At 50.1% G+C, this 23,333-nt stretch overlaps 1 pseudogene; it reads left to right on the forward strand.

The window, feature by feature from the left end:
• Positions 1-8,370: 8,370 nt before the first annotated feature.
• Positions 8,371-17,486, forward strand: LOC118895438 (annotated as a pseudogene).
• The last annotated feature ends 5,847 nt before the right edge of the window (positions 17,487-23,333 follow it).

Raw genomic sequence — 23,333 nt, forward strand, 5'->3', positions numbered from 1 at the left:
TATTGAATGAGTTGATACCTGGCAGGGCGTGTGGTAGTAAGCACTCGATAAATAATTATACTATCTTCACCTCCCCCATCATCATCATCTCCATTGGGCACATTAAATTCTATGTGTTTAATCACTGAGTTATGCTGCCTTTTCATTCCTGGGAACAGAGGCTCTGAGGTCAACAGAACTGGGTTCAAATACCTGGTCTGTCTTACCAGCTGTATGACCCTGGGCAAATCTCTTCATCTTTTAGTCTAAATACAATGGGAATACGAAGTCCTCCTCTCTGGTCTCTGGTTGTCTACATATCCATCGTTCCCACAAAACTGGGGATAACTTGTGAAAAGAGAGTCTGTTTCCCCATCTTTCTGCTCTTCCCGAGACTGGCGTAATTGTTGGATGTTGGTGAGTCATTCCAGCCATGTTTCAAAGAGACTCAGGACACAAGCCCGACCAGGCAGGCTGAGTGAGGTGGAGGCTCAGCTTGGAGAGGGGTCCGTGGTGCTGGGTGCCGTGTTAGTCATGATGTCTCTCTGATCAATCCTGCACTCATCCCCAAGCTAGGAGCCAACATATGGAACTTAGTCAAAGCCCCAGGGAAGACCTAGTGCTGACACATTCTGCTGTCTGTCATAGGAGCTCTGGGTAGACGGGCTGGTCCCCCAACTCACCATGTGATCTCTCAGCCTCTGTGTTACCTGTGGTGAATCTCTCTGGAACTTTGCTTCTGCACTGGGTAAACCACGAAGTTATACTAGATGGAAATCAGAGAAGGAGTTTTTGACCCAGAAAAGGACAGACTCAGTGACATATTGATACAAATTTCAGGTCACTGAAGGGGTTCTGTGGGGGCCTGAAAGGGAGGAGGCAGGACCTATAAGAGTCAACCAGGGGCTTCCCTGGTGGTGCAGTGGTTAAGAATCCGCCTGCCAATGCAGGGGACACGGGTTCGAGCCCTGGTCCGGGAAGATCCCACATGCCACAGAGCAACTAAGCCTGTGCACCACAACTACTGAGCCTGTGCTCTAGAGCCTGCGAGCCACAATTACTGAGCCTCTGTGCTGCAACCACTGAAGCCCACGCGCCTAGAGCCCGTGATCCACAACAAGAGAAGCCACCGCAATGAGAAGCCCATGCACCACAACGAAGAGCAGCCCCCGCTCGCTGCAACTAGAGAAAGCCTGCACACAGCAACGAAGACCCAACACTGCCAAAAATAAAAAATAAAATAAAATAAAATAAAAAAGAGTCAACGAGGAAGAGACAGAGTTTAAAGAAAGACCTCGTCATCAATCAGAGCTGTTCAAGAATAGGGCTGGCTGTCTCAGGAAGTGGGGTGAGCTCCCTGTCCTGGGGGGTATGCAAGCAACCTAGTGGGATGATGACCTATTTAGGAAGTTGAAAAGAGGATTTATATACCGAGAGACAGGGAGGTTCGACCACATATCTTTTCAGGTCTAAGATGTTTGCTTCAGAGATTCTGACAATCTAAGAGTGTGTGCATTTAAGAATCTAACTTGTAGGTGCTTCTTATCATACCCTTTCCATGGGTGAGAATCCTGACACTTAGAGTAGATAAATCGCTTTCTAGGTTTCTGGATTTGATTCAAACTCAGACTGGCAGGTTTGCAAGATCTATGTTCTGTCTGTTTCACCCAGGGCTGGACTGAGAGCCACTTTGTAGGTTAGTAATATTGTGGTGTCTCTTTAAGTGAATATTCTTTTTTTTTTTTTTTTAATGGTGCTACTATCTGATTTTTCTTACTTTTTTTTTAATAGATCTTTATTGGAGTATAATTGCTTCACAATACTGTATTACTGTTGTACAACAAAGTGAATCAGCCATATGCATACATATATCCCCATATCCCCTCCCTCTTGAGCCTCCCTCCACCCTCCCTATCCCACCCCTCTAGGTCATCGCAAAGCTCTGAACTGATACCCCTGTGTTATGCTGCTGCTTCCCACTAGCTAACAATTCTACATTCGGTAGTGTATATATGTTGATGTTACTCTCACTTCGCCCCAGCTTCCCCCTCCCCACCTCGTGTCCTCAAGTCCATTCTCTATGTCTACGTCTTTATTCCTGCCCTGCCACTAGGTTCATCAGTACCATTTTTTTAAGATTCCATATATGTGTGTTAGCATACAGTATTTGTTTTTCTCTTTCTGACTTACTTCACTCTGTATGACAGACTCTAGGTCCATCCACCTCATTACAAATAACTCAATTTCGTTTCTTTTTATGGCTGAGTAATATTCCATTGTATATATGTGCCACATCTTCTTTATCCATTCATCTGTCGATGGACATTTAGGTTGGTTCCATGTCCTGGCTATTGTAAATAGTGCTGCAATGAACATTGTGGTACATGTCTCTTTTTGAATTATGGTTTTCTCAGGGTATATGCCCAGTAGTGGGATTGCTGGGTCATATGGTAGTTCTATTTTTAGTTTTTTAAGGAGCCTCCATACTGTTCTCCATAGTGGTTGTATCAATTTACATTCCCACCAACAGTGCAGGAGGGTTCCTTTTTCACCACACCCTTTCCAGCATTTATTGTTTCTAGATTTTTTAATAATGGCCATTCTGACCAGTGTGAGGTGATACCTCATTGTAGTTTTGATTTGCATTCCTCTAATAATTAGTGATGTTGAGCATCTTTTCATGTGCCTCTTGACCATCTGTATATCTTCTTTGGTGAAATGTCTATTTAGGTTTTCTGCCGATTTTTTAATTGAATTGTTTGTTTTTTTGATATTGAGCTACATGAGCTGTTTATATATTTTGGAGATTAATCTTTAGTCTGTTGTTTCATTTGCAAATATTTTCTCCCATTCTGAGGGTTGTCTTTTCGTCTTGTTTATGGTTTCCTTTGCTGTGCAAAAGCTTTGAAGTTTCATTAGGTTCCATTTGTTTATTTTTGTTTTTGTTTCCATTACTCTAGGAGGTGGGTCAAAAAAGATCTTGCTGTGGTTTATGTCAAAGAGTGTTTTTCCTGTGTTTTCCTCTAAAAGTTTTATAGTGTCTGGTCTTACATTTAGGTCTTTAATCCATTTGGAGTTTATCTTTGTGTATGGTGTTAGGGAGTGTTCTAATTTCATTCTTTTACGTGTAGCTGTCCAGTTTTCCCAGCACCACTTATTGAAGAGGCTATCTTTTCTCCATTGTATGTTCTTGCCTCCTTTGTCAAAGATAAGGTGACCATATGTGCATGGGTTTATCTCTGGGCTTTCTATCCTGTACCATTGATCAATATTTCTGTTTTTGTGCCGGTACCATACTGTCTTGATTACTGTAGCTTTGTAGTATAGTTTGAAGTCGGGGAGCCTGATTCCTCCAGCTCCGTTTTTCTTTCTCAAGATTGTTTTGGCTCTTCAGGGTCTTTTGTGTTTCCATACAAATTGTAAAATTTTTTGTTCTAATTCTGTGAAGAATGCCATTGGTAGTTTGATAGGGATTACATTGAATCTGTAGATTGCTTTGGGTAGTATAGTCATTTTCACAATATTGATTCTTCCAATCCAAGAACATGGTATGAATATTCTTTTTTAAAATATATTTTGAGATATTCACATACCACACATTTCACCCATTTAAAGTGTTCAATTCTCTGTTTTTTTTTTTTTTGTATCTTCATGGTGTTGTGCAACCATTGCCACAGTCTAATGTTTAAATGTTTTTGTCACCCCAGAAAGAAATCCTGTATACATTAACAGTCTCTCCCCATATCTCAGAAACCATTGCCTAATCCAAGGTCATGAATATACTCCTATCTTGTCTTCTAAGAGTTTTATAGTTTTAGCTCTTATATTTGGGTCTTTCATCCATTTTGAGTTAACATTTATGTATGGTATGAAGTAGCAGTCCCCTTCATTCTTTTACATGTGGATACCCCGTGGTTCCAGCATTAAATAATTGTTCCTTAAATATCTGTTTAGCATTCATTCAGAGGAAGTTGTCCAGAGAGAGGGTAGAAGTATGGGCCTGCTGGTAACAGGAGGCCCTGCTGGTGACCCCACCTCTCCCTTCTGTCTTAAGCAATTCAGCTCTGCCCAAACTTGCAGCCTTTCTTGCAAAGCAAAAACCCTGCAGTTTACCACACCCACCCACTCCTGAAGCCAGGGTGATTATGAGAAGTGGTTACATGAATGTCACCTCACCCCGTGTGACCTACCAAAGTTTGACTTCCAATCTCTTACTGAGTTTTGTGACACTCAGTTTTCTTCTCTGGCTCTTCTTCTCTCCCTTCATTTCCTGGGTGTTTTGGTGCCTCAGAAACTGAGCTGACCCACTCTTGAATTTAACCCTGAAAAAATGATTCCTGTAAGCAAAGGAAAGCATGATTTGAACATGTGATGGAAGAGTGTTCCCAGCAAAGGGAACACACAAGCCAAGAAAGCAAGCACTGCAGCTCTGGAGAGAGAGCGCAGACATCACCAGGGTGGTGTATATAGCTGGCGAGGCTGGGAAATGGACAAGGAGCATCCCTCGGGGTTGTACATTTAGGAGGAAAGGGGAAGCTGGTACAGAACTGAAAGCCTCTCCATCTGCAAGTGTCTAGCTCGCCCAAGATCAGGTCTGGATTTGAGATCATCTTATTAGAAGGGTTCTTTGTATGCTGGATGCCACATTTTGCCCCCCTCCCTCCCCATTTTCACATCTGTAATATCAGGCTAATACTTGACTTGTATTACACATCGACTTTGAAGCCCAGCAAATTCCCACCTCCTTTCTTGCACCACTACATTCCTTTCTACTCCTGGGGCCCAAGCTTGTTCCCACCTCTGAGCCTTTGCACCAGCAGTTACCTGGAATGCTCTGCCCAGTATTGGCCTGGCTGGCACCTTCTCACCCTCGAGGGCTCAGGTAAATGTCTCTACCTCTAAGAAGCCCCCAACCACCTGTGATCATCGTGGGTCTGTTTGCCCCCTCCCCATCCATTCTCTGTCCCTCCCTGACTCTGTCCCATCTTCCAGGGGGGCTGGCTTCCGGCAGGGCTCAGCCACTGAGGGGCACTGGCATGAGGCTGGGAGGCCACAGGAGAAACCAGGCTGTGTCTCCTCCACCTCTCTGTCCCAGGTAGATTCCTAGGCAGTGGCTGTGTCTCCGTGGTTCCAACTTCCACGAAGTGACCTCCGACTCTGGTTTGGGGAACATCACTTTTCCCTTTGCCCCTCCAGTCCAGGCATGGGAGTAACTTCCTGCCAGGATCCAGCTTGCTTCACTGTTCCGTTTGGCCCTCAGCTGCTCCATCACCTGTGGAAACAATCCTCTGCATTAAATTGTCTCTGTTGTGAATAGCTGAAGTGATTTTATTTTCCTGCTTAAATCCTAACTGATCTCCCTCCAAGCTAAATTGTGTCCCCCAACTGTCTTCTTGAATTCAAGGGACACAGGGCCTTCCTCCTCAAGCTGCTCCAGGGGTAAGACTGAGGGCCCAGGTTCTGTATCCCTGAGATCCTCAGTACCTCCGCCACCCAGGTCTGGGCTGAGCAGCAGTCAAGAGAGGCCCAGGGACCACACAGGTGGGTCTAGCCTGAAGGAGGAGGGGCTGCCTGGGTTGGCGGAGGCAGTTGGGAGAGACAAGCAGGTGACAGAGTGAGCCCTGGCAGCCTGCATGGGAAGGTAGAGAGACAAGGAGACAAGGGGCCCAGGTCGGGGGTGGGAAGGGCGTGGGAGGAGGGGCATGTGGCCCAGCCCCATGGCCTGATGGGGTGCGACTGACTTTCCCATTTAGAGAGATTTTCAAAGAAATATTTAAACCCACAGAGAAAGGCAAGAATCTGCACATAAGGAGAGGCCAATACATCCTCCAGGGCAGTGGACCCGGAATCAGAACCCACCCAGGATCTGCAGTGTGCAGAGATGGACTGAAGACCAAGTCCACCACCAACTCGCCAGGGGAGTTCTGGCCCTTTTCTCCTTCTGGCCTCTAAGCTTTCCCATGTATAGGATGGGAGAAGAGGTTGAGAAGGAGCCTAGGTCCCTTCTGGTTCTGACGGGGCTCTGATGGTCACACATTAGCAGGAGTCTGAGCTTCACCCATGTACCTGTCACTGTGGGCAGACCAGGGGTAGGAGAGCTACCATGGCTTGGGGGGGAACAGTTTCCGGTTGGGCTCCTCTGCTTCGCGGGCATCTGGTCGGGGCCAGCTCTATCCATATGGATTTGCCTAGAGCCAAGAAGTTGGGGTCAGGCACATGGCCTCACAGGTCTCAGTGCAGGGCAAGGTGGCAGCTGTCCTCACCCCAGGCTGGCGACACGCCACACGTTGGGTAGGCAACTCACCAGGAGCGTCTTGTCCACCATTAATCCAGGTACTGAGCTCGTCCTGGTGCTGAGGTTGCAACCCCATGGGGGTTACCCATCCGACACAGATTCGCTTTGTCCAGGGTCCCACAAATGTGTAGCTGGCTCTGGGTGGAATTTGCCTCATAAGCTGCTATGAAGACTCCATGACTGACCCACATAAAGTACTCAGCGTAATTCCTGACACTTATTTAGGGCTTAGTAATATTGGCCATTCTTGTTGCTATTATCATGATTACTGGTATATGCTGGCACTTGGCTAAACTCTTTTCATCTCATTTAATCCTCACGACCACCTGCTGGTTTATCCCCATCTTGAGGCCCCCAGAGGTGAGGTCATCTGCCCAAGAACTTACAGCATCTAAGAAGCAGAGCTAGAAGTCAGTTCCAGCTGAAGTAGTCTGGGGTGAGAGTAGGTGGGGGTCTCTGTAAAAGCCTGGACTTTACTATCTTGTTTGGAATCACAGATGGGATTAATGAGGCTCTAGAAGTTAAGGGATTTGTCCTGGTCCTGCAGCAACTTCCTCCCTCCAATCCAGGCTCTACCTGTTGCCCCTTCCTAGATGTTTAAGCTCTCAGAGGCTGAGGGGGATGGGAGGCAGGGGGCATTGACCCCTGGTGGGAGGGAAAAGGGTTGGAGGCCGCAAGAGAGCAGAAGACCAGGCAGGGCTGGCAGAAAAGAAGAGTCAGGGCAGGAGCTGGCTCCTTGCTGAACTGCCTTCCTGGAACAGCAAGGAGGCTCTGGTCACAGCACAGAGGCGGGGTGTGAGCCTGCAGGAAGTGACGGCTGACATCCTAGAGGGTGGGCGGCCCCAAGGTGATGGCTTCAGCCTGGGAGGGACAAGAGGTCACAGAGACCTCAGCAGCCCACATGGAGAGGGAGGGTGGGCCCAGGGAGGAGGGACGTGACTGGACACTGAGTGATGCAGATAGGCTCACTTTTCTGGAAAAACTTCCAGCGAGGTATTTAAATCTGCCGTGGAGGACAGAGACGCAGCACCAGGAGAGCCCAGCTCTTGCTCTGAGGCAGTGGAACCGGCCCGTGATTAGAGTCTGAGGTCCTGATTCTACCCCCTCCAGGTTTGCTGAGTCTTCCGGAGACCTCTGGGTCCCTTGGTGTTTCCATCTGTGAAGTGGGAAGGGTGGACGCCAGTTCCCAGGGTCCCTCTACTCTGATTGTCTCTGATGTTCACTTACAATTGGAGTCTGACTTCACCTGTGATCCTGTCGTGTGGGTGACAAAGGAGGGTTAGTTCTCGGGGCCTGGGAAGTCTGGGCTGAGCAGGCAGGGCTGGCTGAGGTTTGGAGGGACAGCCTGGGGTGGTATTTGCCCTGGCCCCTGAGATCTGGGCTGAGTTCTGCTCTTCCCATGGGATTTACCCGAAGCCCAGTCGCCACAGATCCTGGCCCCCTGGGTTGTGGCTGGGGAAGCAGGTCACAATAGGCACCAGGTGAGTCTGCGTGTGACGTGGGGGGCATGCGTGCAGTCCCAGCTGCGGAAGCAGAAGGCCTCTGGCTGCAGGCCACCCTCACTTCGGTCTCAGGGAAGTGTGGCCAGCAGCAGGTCCAGTGGCTGCTCTAGGGAGCCCAGGTGCCAGGCCCAGCTCTGCCACTGACCATTTGGTGACCTCGATCAAGTCCCTTCGTCTCTCTGGGCCTCTCATCCCTGTGTGTAGAATGGGGACCTTGGACCTAGATCATTTCCTGGGCCCTGGCTCTGAGCCCTACAATCTGAAGATCCTGGATTCTGCACTTATCTTTTCTGGCCTCAGTTTTCTCATCTGTGAATGGGAACACGTGTGTGGAGGAGCCCGGAAGAGGATGCCAACCCTCTATTCTGTGTGCACAGCCTGTGTATCTGGCTTGGTCCCCCACCAGGTCTCTGAAGCAGGCTGGCCCGGGCCAGTGGCCCATTTTACAGATGGGAAAATTCACGAGGGCTCTCTGGAGCTCTTGTGGCTGAAGGGGAGGGCTGAGAAATTATGGCCTAGGAACTCTGGCTCCGGGGCCCTCAGGGAGCTGGGAGGAGGGAAGAGGCCCCATCCTCAGTGCAAACCCTTTCCAGGATGTTGGAACTGCGCCTGGCTGAGGGCTTGGTTGGAGTGTCGGGGATGAGCACCCCCGTCGGGAACTCAAAGGAGAGTGAAGAAAGCCCTGGAAGCGTGTGGCCAAAGGATCTCATCAATCTGTGGGCTGCTGAGCTCGTCCTGGTGCTGAGGTTGCCTGGAGGCTGGGGAACTGCCTGGCAGGTGGTGCTGAAGAAGATCAGGGAGCTCTCCGATTCGGTAGGGAGGGAGGGGGAGGGGAGGAAAGAGGAGGGAAGGGAAGGGGGTAAGTAGGGAGGGAAGAGGGTGTCTCAGTCTCTACTCGGTGGGCAAGAAATAAGACTTTCTGTTTTACAGTCTTATGTCAGTCTCCTGGGTCTTATTCCAAGGCTCTGGTCTGCTGGGGATGATGGAATATTTCTGTCCCCTTCTAGCTCCCTCCCCACCCCACCGCTTGGAGTTTTACCCAGTGCCAAGCTGTCTGGTTGAGGGTTGGAGCTTTGATCTACAAAGATTGTTACCCTCTTGTCCCCCTATTTTAAGAGTTAGAAGGCCTGGCGTCAAATCCTATCTTTGCCATGTACTTGCTCTGTGACCTTGAGCCAGTGACTTCCTCTTTCTGAGCCTTTGTTTCCCCATCTCTGAAATGGCAACAGCAATAGTACTTACTGCATAGAGTTGTTTTGAGGATTAGATGAGATAACCCACTACCCATCCTTCTCTTCCTCTTTCCCTGTGCTGGCAGGACTGCCGAGACCCCTTCACGGTGGCTGACCTGGGCGTGCTGGCCAGCGCCATCAGGTCTTCCGCCAGGCCCTGCCTCGGGTCTTACCCTTCTATGTGGTGAAGTGCAACAGCAGACCCTGGGTGCTGCGTGTCCTGGCCACCCTGGGCACCGGCTTCGACTGTGCCAGCCAGGTGAGCCTGGGCCCAAGGCCAATTGTCTCATTCACGGGCCTGACACTTCCTGGGAAAAAAAGGCCAGTTGCCAGGGGTTCTGGAGTGGGGACTGCAGCACCTTGAACAGGGGATGACACTCATAATCCTCAATTGTTTGGGAAGGAATAAATGAACGAACTATGGGTGTGGTCAACCTCCCACTGGTCCACGTGACTAAGGCAGACAGCCTGAGCGAGTTGAGTGGAAGCACAAGCTTGAAGCCACAGACCCCGCTCCTGTCCTGGCACAGCCATTTCACCTGAGCCTCAGTTCCTTCCTCTTGAAAATGGGGCCAACTATACTTTCCTTAGAAGAGTCTAGAAGCTTAAAGAGCACAATTTGTGCTCAGCGCACTGCATAGTATGGATTCAGTCAAGGGCAGCCCCTTTTACTCATGCACAGGTTTCCTGTCCCCAAAGAGTAAAGGGCAGTGAGGCAGCCCCCTACTCTGGCTGTTACCCATGCCAGGTGGAGCTGGAACAGGTGCTGGGCCGGGGCGTGGCCCCCTCTCGTATCATCTATGCCAACACCTGCAAGCCTGTCTCGCACATTTAGTATGCTGCCCACCATGGGGTGCGGTTCCTGACCTTCAACAGTTAGGAGGAGCTAATCAAGGTGGCCCAGCACCACCCCGGGGCCAGGTGAGACCAGTGGAGGAGGGGTGGTGCAAACAGGTAGAGACAGGTGGAGCAAGGGACCTCAAGCCTGGGACCCCAGCAGATGGAGTTGGGCTGCAGGAACCAGATGAAGGTGGTCCCATACGGTGACCGGCACAGGCCCAAGCAGCAAAGTACAAGAATTTGGGTCAGTGGCCCGATGCCTTCCCTGGTGCACGTTGGTGCTAAATAAACATTGCCTGTGTCTGCATAGATACTAGGCAGAGCCTAGCATTAGGCGGTCTGGCATTAGGCGACATCATGGAAAAGGCACTTGTATTGGAGTCGGGGAGACCAGGGCTCACATTTCAGTTTCATTTGTCACATACTGTGTGATCTTGGGAAAGTTATTTAACATCTCTGATCCTGTAACGTGGAGACCTATGGAAGGTGTATTTATAATTTTATCCTTTTCCTGCTTTTTCTTGCCTGGGCAGAAGTCTGTAAGTAGTGAGTGTGTTCACTCCTTGGAACTCCATGGCTGGACAGTCCAGAGGAACTAGGCAGGGGTGGGTGGGAAGCTGGAGGGAGGTTGGGTCGGGGGCCTCGGGGCTCACGTGCCTAAGAACCCCTGGCATCCTTTGCACCCCTCTCCCAGGCTGGTCCTCCGGCTGTGGACCCAGGACAGCGAGAGCATCTTGCCCCTGAGCGCCAAGTTTGGGGCCAGCCTGGAGGTGTGTGAACATATGCTGAAGTCTGCCAGAGACCTGGGTTTGGCGGTGGTTGGAACCAGGTGAGCGCACTGGCTTTCCCTGCCTGGGAGGCAGGAGTCCTGGTTTCCACTGTCGATCTCCAGCCTTTGGCTTATTGGACACCCTTCGGTCAGCTGAGGCCCCTCTGGACCTCGTGATGCTCCATCTGTCCTCAGCGAAGAACCCGGATCTTATCTGGGATTAGGGTGGGGCAAAGGAGGCACAGGCCCTGGGTGCAAAATTTAAGGGGATGTTAAAACACTTAGTACTCTAGATAAATAACATTTTAATACAATATTTGAAAAAATAAAAAATAATGCAAAAAAATTCATAATGAGGAAAATATCAAAATTTTAACTAAAGACAGGATTGGCATTTCTGATTTTTCCTTTTGCTTCAGGGTTCAATTACTATTACCAATCTTGTCTTTGTTTACATTATTTATTTATTTAATATTTATTTATTCATTTAATATTTATGTATGTATGTATGTATTTATTTTGGCTGCACCGGGTCTTTGTTGTGGCATGCGGGATCTTCGTTGCAGCATGCAGATATTTAGCTGCAGCATGCGGGCTTCTTAGTTGCAGCATGCATGCAGGATCTAGTTCCCCGACCAGGCATCAAACCCAGGCCCCCTGCTTTGGGAGCACCAAGTCTTACCCACTGGACCACCAGGGAAGTCCCTATTTACATTTTTAATGTTTTATTCATTAGCGACGTTTCTGAATCAATGTTGCTCTTTACAACGATCGCATTAAATGTTCTTTATCTTGATTCCTTAGTGTTGTGGCACCCCCTGGACTTTTGCACTGGCCTCACCCGGCCCTGCCCTGATTGGTTCCTCAGCCCGCCCTGCCCTCTGGCATGGGGATTCGGGGTTCTGAGCACACTCCTTCCAAGGTGGAAGAGAAAGGGAGCCCCTGCAATGAGGCACTGGGAGGGGCCTGCTAAGAGAGGTGACCACCACCCAGCCATGAGTGCCCCAACTCAAGGATGACCATGTGTTGGTGTTTCTGACCCTGTCTCTCTTCCTACTGACCCTTGCTTTTTCACATGTGTTTCTCTACATGTTACTCGACATGTGTTCAGCTTCCAAGTGGGCTCAAGATGCCAGGCACCCCATAGCTTCACGCAGGCCATCACCAACTGCCTGCGCGTGTTCGAGATGGGCTGCGGGGTCAGGCATGACATGAGTCTCCTGGACATCGGAGGGGGCTTCCCTGGAGAGGAGGGCTCTGACTCCAAGTTTGAGGAGGTGAGAGGGGAGGATGAGAGGGAGCCAGGTGTCCCAGCCTGGGTTTAGGGGACAGAGTGTGTGTGTTTGTGTATGGGGAGCTCGTGGAACTGTGAGTCGTAGGCGCGTATGTAGCTGGGATTTGTCTGACTATACTTAGCCTGTGTGCATATATGAGCACGTGCATATCTGGCTCCGTGTCTTTCTTTAGACATGTTAGTTGCTAGCCCCGGTTAAGCTACAGTCGGGTAGAAGTTTGCTATCCCTGAGACCCAGGGAACATTTCTTCTTCACTGACTGTGTATTAATTTAAATGGTTCCAAACTCAGACATCTCAGGGTGCTATGTGCTATGTGCCCTTGGACAAGTTACATCCCCACTCTGGGCCACAGTTTCTACCTGTTTCCTCCCTAGTAAAATGGCACGCAGGTCCCACACAGCTGTCATGGGAATGAAGGGAGATGATGCAGGTAAAGCTCCCACAGAGGGACTGGCCACATTAGGCTCTGGGTCTACCCCTGCAGACGGTGGGAGTGATCAACGCCGCCCTGGCCCAGGACTTTCCCTAGGGGAGAGGCGTCAAGGTCATCGCAGAGCCCGGCCACTTCTACGCAGCATCTGTCTGCCTGATCGCTGTCAACATCATTGCCAGGAAGGCTGTGCTGGAGCCTGGTGGGTGGGCAGGGCACTATCCAGGCGTTCCCCGGCCCTCAGGGGAGAGGATAGGCAGGGAGTCTGGGCTCCGACCCTGGGCGGCTAATCAGCAGGAAACAAGCTTCAAATTGGGTCTAGGAATGAACCTGTTAGTATCATTATTTTGTTGTTCTGAAATAGACTGGGAGGTGAGAACAAAGACAAAGGGTCTTCACTATTCCTAAGTAGCCAATGGATTTATATTGTGTTTATGGGGGTAAAGTTACAAAATACAGCCCATGAGGTTCACAGACACCATCATGCTGGTGTGCACCTTAAATTCATCCAGCAGGCATTTTCTAACATGTGCAAATTCTTATACCAAAAATAGAGTGAGTAAATACAAATTCTTACAACAAATATAAGAAGGCACTCTCAGTTGTTGTCATGGCCTGAAGGTTAAGGGTGACATCTATAGGGTAATGGTAAACCTTTGGCAGTTGAGGTCAACCACCACAGGAGAGTTTTTTGATTGTTATTTTTGCAGCAGGAGTGGGGTGGGTTTGCTTTTCTCACAGTGAGCTAGCCAGAAACTCCATTTCATGACGAGATGGAGAATATGAATAGATGTCTCCCGCTGGTTTAGTGCTTTTATTCTCTGTGGCTTTATGATAACTGACATGTAAATATTTATAACCTGCTTTCATCTCCTCCCTTATCCTTTTTGACAAATGATTGGCCCACAGCTTTGTAATCCCAAAGGCACTTGTGTCAGCTGATTGCCATTTCTTCACAAAATGTCTCATTAAAGATTATTGTGATAGGAAGCATGATTTCAAGCCATCATTTAACAGAAGTCTAAGTATTAGGGGCTTATTATTATTATTTTTAAAATTTATATCTTTATTATGGTAAGGGGTAATGTGTGTGTGTGTGTGTGTGTGTGTGTGTGTGTGTGTTTTGGCCCACCCACGCGGCATGCGGGATCTTAGTTACCGGATGAGGGACTGAACCCATGCCCCCTGCAGTGGAAGCGCGAGTCTTAACCGCTGATCCGCCAGGGAAGTCCCTAGGGGCCTGTTATTTTTATTTCCACAATAACAAGAGATGCCAATTATTAAGTATCTATTATGTGTGAAATACATATTTTCTCTCATTTCTGTTCCACAACCCTGTGAAGTAATTTGGGGGCATTCCCATTTTACAGGTAGAGATAGTGAGGCTCAGAGAGAGGAAGAAACTTGTCTGAGGCAGCACAGCTAGCTAGTGGTGCAGCTGGACCTGGGTCTGTCTGATTCAAATACTGGTGCACTTGGATTTGTACTACATGCCAAGCGGAGTTGGGCTCTTGACCTTAGGGATGTCTTGACTACTTCTCGTGACCAACTAGTTTAGGGACAATTGGGGCTGTGGCTACAGGAGATGGGATGAGTGACAGCAGCTAAGAAAGCAGGGAGGGGATGGTGGGAAGTACACGGGGGAGGGGGCAGAAAAACCAATATTCAGAAGATCTGGGCATATAAATGCCCAAATGTTATGAAATGCTCCAAATGTTAAAAGAAATCAGTGCAAAATCCTGAGTTTAGATTCAAGAAAGCAATGTCCTAAGAACAGATGAAGAGTGGTTGTGAAGAAACCGGCTTGGTAGTAGGTCCTGTCCAAAGGATCTGGGGGTCATAGGTGACCACCAGCTAAATATGCATCAGGAGTATGATGGAGCTGGAAAGAAAGCTGCCACACGCTTACTTCGGTAACATCAATAGAGGCAGAATGTTTAGATGGAGGGAGGTGACAATTGTGCTGTACCCTGTGCTTGTCAGAGTTGGGCACTGTTTTTGTTCTAATCAGGTTATGTAAGACATGGAAATAACTGTCATGAAGGAGAAGTTATTACTCACAAGTTTCCTCTGGAGAAACCAGAGGCATGGCAGCCACACAGGGCCACAAGGGGAAGGACCGGAGTGGTTCAGCAGGCAGAAGGACAAAGGGGAAAGCCAGGCCAGAGCCTCTACTGTGGTTTTCAAGGATAGGAGTGGGTGAGGCAGGGTGAGCTGGATCGGCAGGTGTGGGACTGGCTAGTTTGAGCAATTTCAGCGGGTGGTGGGGGTAAGGACTGCCCTGGGGCCACTAGGCCAGAGGTAGCGTCTCAAGTTCAGGGAGCTCCGTCTAGGAGGCGGTTTGCGGTATGGACGCTGGATTGGTTGCCTTGCACAGGAAAGGCGCTCTTGTAAGGCAGTCGTTTGCTATCTCTAGTAATTAACCAGCCCGGGGAGGAGCAGTCTCTCCATGGTCAGCAAGGCCCCAGATGCCAGAGCATCAAGAAAATGGGGGGCTTCCCTGGTGGCGCAGTGGTTGAGAATCTGCCTGCCAATGCAGGGGACACGGGTTCGAGCCCTGGTCTGGGAGGATCCCACATGCCGCGGAGCGGCTGGGCCCATGAGCCACAATTACTAAGCCTGCGCGTCTGGAGCCTGTGCTCCGCAACGAGAGAGGCCGCGATAATGAGAGGCCCGCGCACCGCGATGAAGAGTGGCCCCCACTTGCCACAACTGGAGAAAGCCCTCGCACAGAAACGAAGACCCAACACAGCCAAAAATAAATAAATAAATAAGTAAATAAGTAAATAAATAAATAAAAGGAAAATGTGGTTTCTACAGGCACCCCTTTGAGGAAGGAAATTGACAAATTAGCACATCACTGCGGAGCAACCATGATGGAATTATGTCAGGAAGAGGCCGTTTGCCCCCAGTTTTGACTCATGCAGCAGGGGCTCAGGGAACCTGGTCTAAGGTGAGGGCAGAGTACCTGAGACCTGCGACCTGGGGACAAATCCCAGACCTGCCACAATCTCCTGTGTGACTTCTGACGAGACTCAGTTTTCTCAACTGTAAACCAGGGCTCATTGTACCTACTTAGAGTGTAGTTACAAGTTAAATAGCTTAATACACGTAAAGAGCTTAGAACAATGCCTGGGCTATATGTCATGGTATGTTAGTTAGATTATTCTTATGAGGAGAGGAGGAGGAGGGGCAGCACTCCGATGCGGGGAGCAGAGGGGCAGTGGGACAGCAGAGGACAGGCCCCAACCATGCATGGGTTCAGAGAAGACTCCTGGAGCAGGGAACAGGGGTTATCCAGCACCGGTCAGAGGGTCAGGCCTCCCCCAAGGGTGCTGGGCTCGGGTGTTGAGGGTCAGCGGTGAGACTTGGCTGAGCACAGCTCGGTCCTGCCATCTGCCCACTCTCAGGAGGCTACTGGAAGCTGCTGTTCTATCTCAGCAACGGCCACTACGGCACATCTGCATTTTCCCAGGGAGCCTGAACCCAGGATGCCCATTGTGGTGAAGGTAAGGAGAACTTTCTGTCGCTCTGGCACCTCCCAGACCCTGAGACCCCCTAGTCCAGCCCTCTTTGGGCAGGGCTCCCTGCTGCCAGGGGGAAAGGCGAGAGATCTCAGGTTATCGGTGGCTTGACAGATTGTCACACCTCGTGCATGTACCAGGATGTGTACGTGTGTCTATGTGTATTGGCAGGTGCACTTCTGTGTGTGTGCCTTTCTCTGTGTGGGCCTGTCGATTTACACCTGCGCAGGAAGGTGGGTGTCCAGGTCCATGGGTCTGTGGAGGGGTGTGTGTGCAGCTGTTTGGCTGTTTGTGTCTCCCTGTGCATTTCTCTGTGTCGCTATGTTTGTGGTTCCAGAGTCCTTGAATCTTGGAGATGCAGGAGACTTAGGAAGTAGGGATTCTCAAACTTTGCTTCATATTAGAGTCATCTGGGAAACTTTAAAACGCCCCTATGCCCAGGCCATGCCACAGACCATTGATATCGGAACTTCTCATTGGTTGGGACCCTGACACGATCCTTTGTTAAAACTCCTTAGGCGTTTGCAGTGCAGCCAGGTTTGAGGCCCGGTATTTTGAGTGATTATTAAATAAAATCTTCCCACTTTATAAATGGGAATACTGAGGTCCCATCTGTGTCTGCACTTGTGAATTGGCAGGGCAGGAGTATGTCTCTAGAGCATAAGCTCCATGAAGGCAGGGTCAAGAACAGTGCCTGGCACATAGGGACCACTCAGGAATTGGTCAGAGTGGGTGAATGACAGAGTCCTTGCTGATATCTTCCCTCTGGTGCCCTGGGGGCATGCCCTGCAGGCTGGGGAGTGAAGGGGGGTGCATCTTCCTTCTCTGATTCCACCCCCCCCACCATGTCCCTGCAGGACCTCCGCCCCAAGCTGCCCCTCTTCTCTTGCACCCTCTACAGCCCCATGTGCAATGCCTTTGACAAGCTCTTCTTGAAGGAGGTGTAGCTGCCCGAGATGGACGTGGGCGACCGGCTGGTCTTCCCCTCCATGGGCGCCTACACGTCCGCCATGAGCTCCACCTTCAATGGCTTCCCTCTCCCCTCCATCTGCTGCGCTGTGGGACCCAAGCTCAGGTGTCTGGGGGAGGTGGAAAGGGGCTGGGCAGTGAGGGGCTCTCATCAGGATCTGAACTTGGCAAGGGGAGCTGGTGGCTGAGCTCTGGGGTCCCAGGCCCCGGAAATACTCTACTCCCCCAACTGGCCCCAGCAAAGCCCAAGATGTCTGGCTGACCTTTGACACTGGCCTCTGCCTGTGGGGTTGACCCTGTTACAGCCTCTCCACAGGTAAGTCCAAGGTAGACCACCTGGGCAGTTCTGACAGCCCTGATGCATAGATGCCTTTGTGGGCAGAATCAGGCAGCCCTGTGTCCCCAGATGACCCTCAGCCCCATGGCTGAGGTCCCCCCACCCCACTCGGCTCTGACCGTCTGCAGCTGCCCCCTGGGTTCCCTCCTCAGGTGTCCCTTCCCCACCAGCTCCAGGCTCCCTCACAGCCCCATCCAAGGATCCCCTCTGGGCCCAACCTAGGGTTTGCCTCCTTAGGTAGTAGAGGGGGCCCTAGAACACCCCTTTACTGGCACATTCCTTCCACAGGAGCCTGCAGGAGACCGCACTGTAGGCTGAGACAAGGCCAGAATGGAGGGGCTTCAGACACCTCGGTGCGCCCACGTGGGGATGCTTGGGGGCAGAGATCTGGGGGGAGGAGTAGCGTGGAGGAAACAGAGGTTTGGGTGCCTCTGAAATGATGCGGCAACCTAAGGTTCAAAACTGTCTTCTCCCTAAGTGGGCCTAAAGCCTAGGTTAGCTCTTCCGGGAGGCTGATCCTGCCCTCCCTGCTCCTAAGCCCCTAGACCCTGGGGTGGGGCAGGGAGAGGAACCTGCGCTATTACAGGAGTGGCCCCTGGAGGCCATTCCCTGGAATGTGAGGCAACCTGCATTGACCAGCACCTTGCGACGCTTTGGTCCTTCCTCTCCTCCAGTTAGTGACCCCTGCGTTGTTCCAGAAAGGTTTACGTGAACCATAGGCACCCACCCTAGTGGAGAGAGCAGGGGCATTGGAGTCAGACAGGTCTGGAGGGAATCCAGGCTCCACCACATCCTGGCAGTGTGGTCAGAGCCTCAGTTTCCCCATCTGTGAAGTGAGGGTGAGATTAGCATTCCCCTTGCAGGGCTGTTGAGAGGATTAAGCCAGATAATGCAAATCCTCATTCAAGGTCAGTTCATGTTCACCTGCCTCTGGCTGCCCTGATCCTGGCCCTGGCCTGCTCAGAGACCACCCCTGCCCCCACGGTCTGGCCACCCTCAGGGAGCATGCACACAGCATGTGCCCACGCAGCTAATGGGCCATGTGGGTGCCTCAGACCTGACCTTGGCCTGAAGAAACGCCCAGGTTGGGAGGTTGGATGGACAAGGTGTGGATACAGCCAACTCCGAAACAGGGCAGATGCTACTACACGTCCCCTGGGCACACTAAAACTTTAAAAACAACAACATTTGGGGAGTTGTGAGCTCAAAAAGACAATGTATCCTACAGGGAAGGATGATGACAAAGGTAGGGGTCGGGACACATCGGGATGACCAGTCACCTTGCTGCAGCGAGGGAAGGGGAGAGAGGGCCCCAGAGGCCAATGTCACCCACCTCCTGTGTCCTGTGTCCTTTTTTAAGCTTCGCCTGATAAGACAAGACATTCTCTGATCTCCAGCTTCTGCAAAGGATCCTCCGCATCCACCAGAATCAGCCTTACCAACCTTGCTGCTGCCTCCCCAGCCCAACCAAGACCAAAGGAATCTTCCGGTATCCTTGGGCTACAGAGATTTCTCCTCCAGACATCTGAGGAGAAGGGAAGGGTATCTGCACATGCCACCCAAGGAAGCCGGAGGGTTCAGACAGCCTTTGGATTATGTGTTATCCATTTGTCTCCTCCAAGAGCCTGAAAATTGGGAGTGGAAACGTCTACCCTTACCTCCCCAGAGATGTCTGGAAGTACAAATATGAGTGCGCTTTAGGGAAAAAATAAAGTTGTATTCAGATGCAAGAGATGTTGGTGTGTTTTGTGTTTTGCCCTCTGGGTGCTGTACTGTGTCATTGTGGATATTCATCCATCCATCCACCCATCTGTCCATCAATCCACCCATCTATCCAGCCATCCATCTATCCGTCCACCCATCCATTCACCACTGATCCATCAATTGATGCATCCATCCATCCGTCCATCCATAAAATAAAATGCGAGGGCCTAGACTGTGTCTGGCACAGGTGACACATGATGAACAAGATGGACAAAAATCCAAGCTCATGGAGCTAAACTTCCAGCTGGAAAAAGAGCATAAGCAAACACATAAATCAATGATAAAATGAAGTGGAAGCAATAGGTGCTGTGAAGAAAAATAAAACAAGCAAGGGGCCAGTGAGTGATAGAAGACAGTGCTATTTTAGGTAGAGGGGGGCCTGGGAGGCCTCTCTGAGGATGTAGCAAGCAGGTGAGCAGAGACCTGAAGGGACCGTATGGTTAGCTGAGTCAGAGAGTTCCAGGCACTGGAAGCATCAAGTCCAAAGCCAGGGATGGAGAGTGTTTCCCCAAAGGCAAGAAGCCCTGTGTGGGTGAGCAGAGTGAGTGAGGGGAGGTGTTGGGAAAAGAGGCAGGAGGAGGGTCAGGGGCTGATCTTGTCAAGCCTCAGATAAGTCAGGGATTTGACTTTGTTCTGAGGCAGGGGAAGGCGGGGAAGGGGGAGGGGGAGGCCCTGGCTGGTTTGAGCAGGTAAATGCGGTAAGAGGATGCAGAGAGAACTTGAGGGGCTCCTGCTGGTCCTGGGAAATGACGGTGGTCACAGTACGGGTGGTGAGAGGCGCCAGGTTCAGCACAGGCTGCAAAGGTCAAGTCGAGAGAATTTTCTGAGGGGTCAGATGTGGGGTAAGAGGCAAAGAGAAGAGTCAAGGACAACTCCAGGGCTTTGGGCTGAAGCTGCCGGTACACAAAGGGAGATGCAGGGGAGGAGAAACAGGTTAGGAGGGGTTAAAATGGAGAGTTCAGTTTTGGAAAGGTCAGGTTTGAGAAGCCTATTCAACCTCCAAATGGAGTCAGGTACAAGCATTGGATTTCAGGGCAGAGGTCAGGACGGCAGATATGAACGTGGATGGGGCATGGTCCACACTGGATGGACTTTGCATTCCTGGGGCCGCCCAGCCCAGCCAGGAAGTGAGCATAGAGAGAGGACACAAGGCACGGGAACTGAGAGGAGAAACATTCCAAGAAGGTGGGAGCCCTCAGCTGTGTCAAATACTGCCCAGAGGTGGGTGAGGTGAGGGCTGAGAACAGCATCGGGAAAACGGAGGTCATTGGTGATTTTAACCAGCGGGTTTCAAAGCCAAGGAAGGTTGGTGGAAGTGGAGTCCAGAGAGGACGGTGAAGAGGGTGGGGCGTGGTCACCTCTTCCAGGGACTTAGTTGTGCTGTAAGGGGAACAGGAAATGGGAGGGTAGCTGGAAGAGGCGCCCCGTAGAGTCAAGGAGGGTTTGTTTCAAGATGAGAGATATTATGGCTTGTTTGTAGGCTCACAGTGATGACCGACAGAGGGGAAGATAAGATGCAGAAGAGAGAAGTGACAGCGGCAGAGCAAAATCCTTGGGTGGGTGGAAGGCGCTGGCCTTCCCCCGCTCCTGGGGGCGGGGGCTGGGGGAAGGTGCGCCCAGATGGGAGCTCGTGCCGCACCTCCGCGGGGACAGGCAGGTCGCTGGGAGAACGCAGAGCTCTCTACTGATTGTTTCTTTCTTAGCGGAGTAAGAAGCAAAATCATGGTGGAGAGCAAGGAGGCAGGAGAGGGTCCTGGTGTTTTTAGGAGAGGGCTGAGTGGAAACGTCACAACACGCGTGGAAGGGTGAATGGACCAATGAAATGGGTGGGATTGCCAGCACAGGTGCCCACTCGAGGTTTGTGGGGATCCATTTAGAATGAAGCCTGTCATCCGGTGTGTTTTGTCCTCAGCCACGTGGGCACCTGTGCTACGGGTGCGGCTGCAGAATGGGGGGTGGGGTGGGGAAGGGGAGGGGGAGACAGCTTGGAGAATGAGGTGCTCCTGGGGGTCTCTGCAGGTCCAGGCTCCACACGCAGTCCTCAGAGCCTTTTCCTGAGCGCACATGCTGTCCTTCCACAGCCTTTACCTGCTGGAGACTCATAATGACCCAGTGAGCTTATAATGCCCCCACGTTAGAGAAGCAAACCCTGCAGTCGCCTAGCCAGTAAGTGGCAGAGCTGGGATTTGACTTCAAACGTAGTTCAGTCTTCTCCCTTTAGGGCAGCAGGGGTATGCACACTGTGTTTAAGAAAGTCTTGCTTTCAGAGGCACATGAAAAGCTGCTCAACATCACTGTTAGAGAAATACAAATCAAAACTACAATGAGGTAACACCTCACACCAGTTAGAATGGGCATCATCAGAAAATCTACAAACAATAAGTGCTGGAGAGGGTGTGGAGAAAAGGGAACCCTCTTGCCCTGTTGGTGGGAATGTAAATTGATACAGCCACTATGGAGAACAGTATGGAGGTTCCTTAAATCTAAAAATAGTATTACCATATGATCCAGCAATCCCACTACTGGGCATATACCCAGAGAAAACCATAATTCAAAAAGATGCATGCACCCCAATGTTCATTGCAGCACTATTTACAATAGCCAGGTTATGGAAGCAACCTAAATGTCCACTGACAGACGAGTGGATAAAGAAGATGTGGTACATATATACAATGAGTATTACTCAGACTTAAAAAGGAACGAAATTGGGTCATTAGTAGAGACATGGATGGACCTAGAGACTGTCATACAGAGTGAAGTTAAGTCAGAAAGAGAAAAACAAATATCGTATATTAACACATATATGTGGAGTCTAGAAAAAGGGTACAGAAATAGAGACCCAGATGTAGAGAACAAACGTATGGACACCAAGGGGGGAAAGTGGTGGGGGGGGAATGAATTGGGAGTTTGGGATTGACATGTATACACTAATATGTATAAAATGGATGACTAATAAGAGCCTGCTGTATAAAAAAAAAGAGAGAGAGAGAGAAGGAAAGTCTTGCTTTCACCCAGATGGTGAAAAAAACCAAGCTTGGCTGTTGGGAGGTTGAACTTCAGGTGTTCCGTGCAGTGGCCCAGGCTTTGTCATGGTTCAACCATAGTGACTTGCTGCCACCCACTGGCCACTATCAGTATTGCATCCAAGCAGAACCTGCGTCGCATTTGCTCAGCTAAGGATTGATTCAGTGTCTGGGTCCAAAAATGCCTTGTTGAAAAGGGCTGCAGAGGAGTTCTCTTCCCCCTTTGACAAATGAGGAGAGAGAAGTCCAGAGAGATGACTTTAAAAAGCCATCTGCACCCGCCTACTCCATCCACTCAGTTGCTCATTCATTCAATAAATATTCATTGAACACCTCTGTGCCAGACACTGTTCTAGGCACTGGGATTCAGCAGAGATCATTGCTGTTGTAGAGCTGACATTCCATGGGGGCGGTACCAAACAGGTAAATAAACCAGATAATGCTAGATTGTGATGGGTGATGTGAAGGAATTAGAGTGACTGGAATTAGAGAGGGTGGTGGGAGGTGACATTTAGAGGAGAGACCAGATGACTGGGAGGGTTCGGGAAAGATGCTCCAGGAAGAGGGAACAGCACTGCAAAGGTTCTGAGGCTGTGAAAGGTGTGAACGGGTGGAGCCCACCAACACCCCAGCCCACAGCTGTCTCTGTAGAACGAGTAGAAGTGGGAGCAGAACTTTCTAGAAGGAGGGTCATGCCATTGACCTTCACTCAATCAGTCCACAGCCTTGATCAGCACCCATCTCACTCACACAGCTGACCACTCTCTCCTGGAAACTCTCTCTTCTCTTGGTTTGTATGATACCAACCTCTGGTGGTAGGAAAAACTATGATTATTCTCCTGTGAAAATTAAAGCTTAACAATCAACATAGAGAAGTTTCCGGTTTGAAGGAAGCCACTGACATGTCAAAAGCTAGAGCAGGAAATACTGGCATGTGGAGTCAAAGGTCAAGGTCGACATTTCTGGGCTCTGGGACAGGAGCATGTAGAGGAGAATTGGTGGAGATGTAATCAGTCTTGCTTGTAGCTGTTGCCGTGTTATAAGTGTGTGTTTGTGGACCTGTTTGCTGCTAATTTGTGAGCCATTCTTGGCAAAGAAAATGAATATTTATGTTTATATATATAATATGGGTAAGCTTTATTCAAATCCTATGAGTGGTGTTCCAAGAAATAATAAGTTTTGGAAGCAAAACAAGTCCCTAATTTGGTAATTTCACCATGTTACTCGAATACTACCCAATTATGTTAGCTGGTATTTTCCAGTGTTTGAATGTTTGCTCTAGGCTATAGTTCTCTGTAAAGCAAAATTGTTCATTACTAAAAAGAGGAAAGTTACATGAAGTAACATGTACCTAATACCCAACTTGGAGATGT

This window comes from Balaenoptera musculus, chromosome 1 (assembly GCF_009873245.2).
Source record: "Balaenoptera musculus isolate JJ_BM4_2016_0621 chromosome 1, mBalMus1.pri.v3, whole genome shotgun sequence".
Classification (NCBI taxonomy): domain Eukaryota; kingdom Metazoa; phylum Chordata; class Mammalia; order Artiodactyla; family Balaenopteridae; genus Balaenoptera; species Balaenoptera musculus.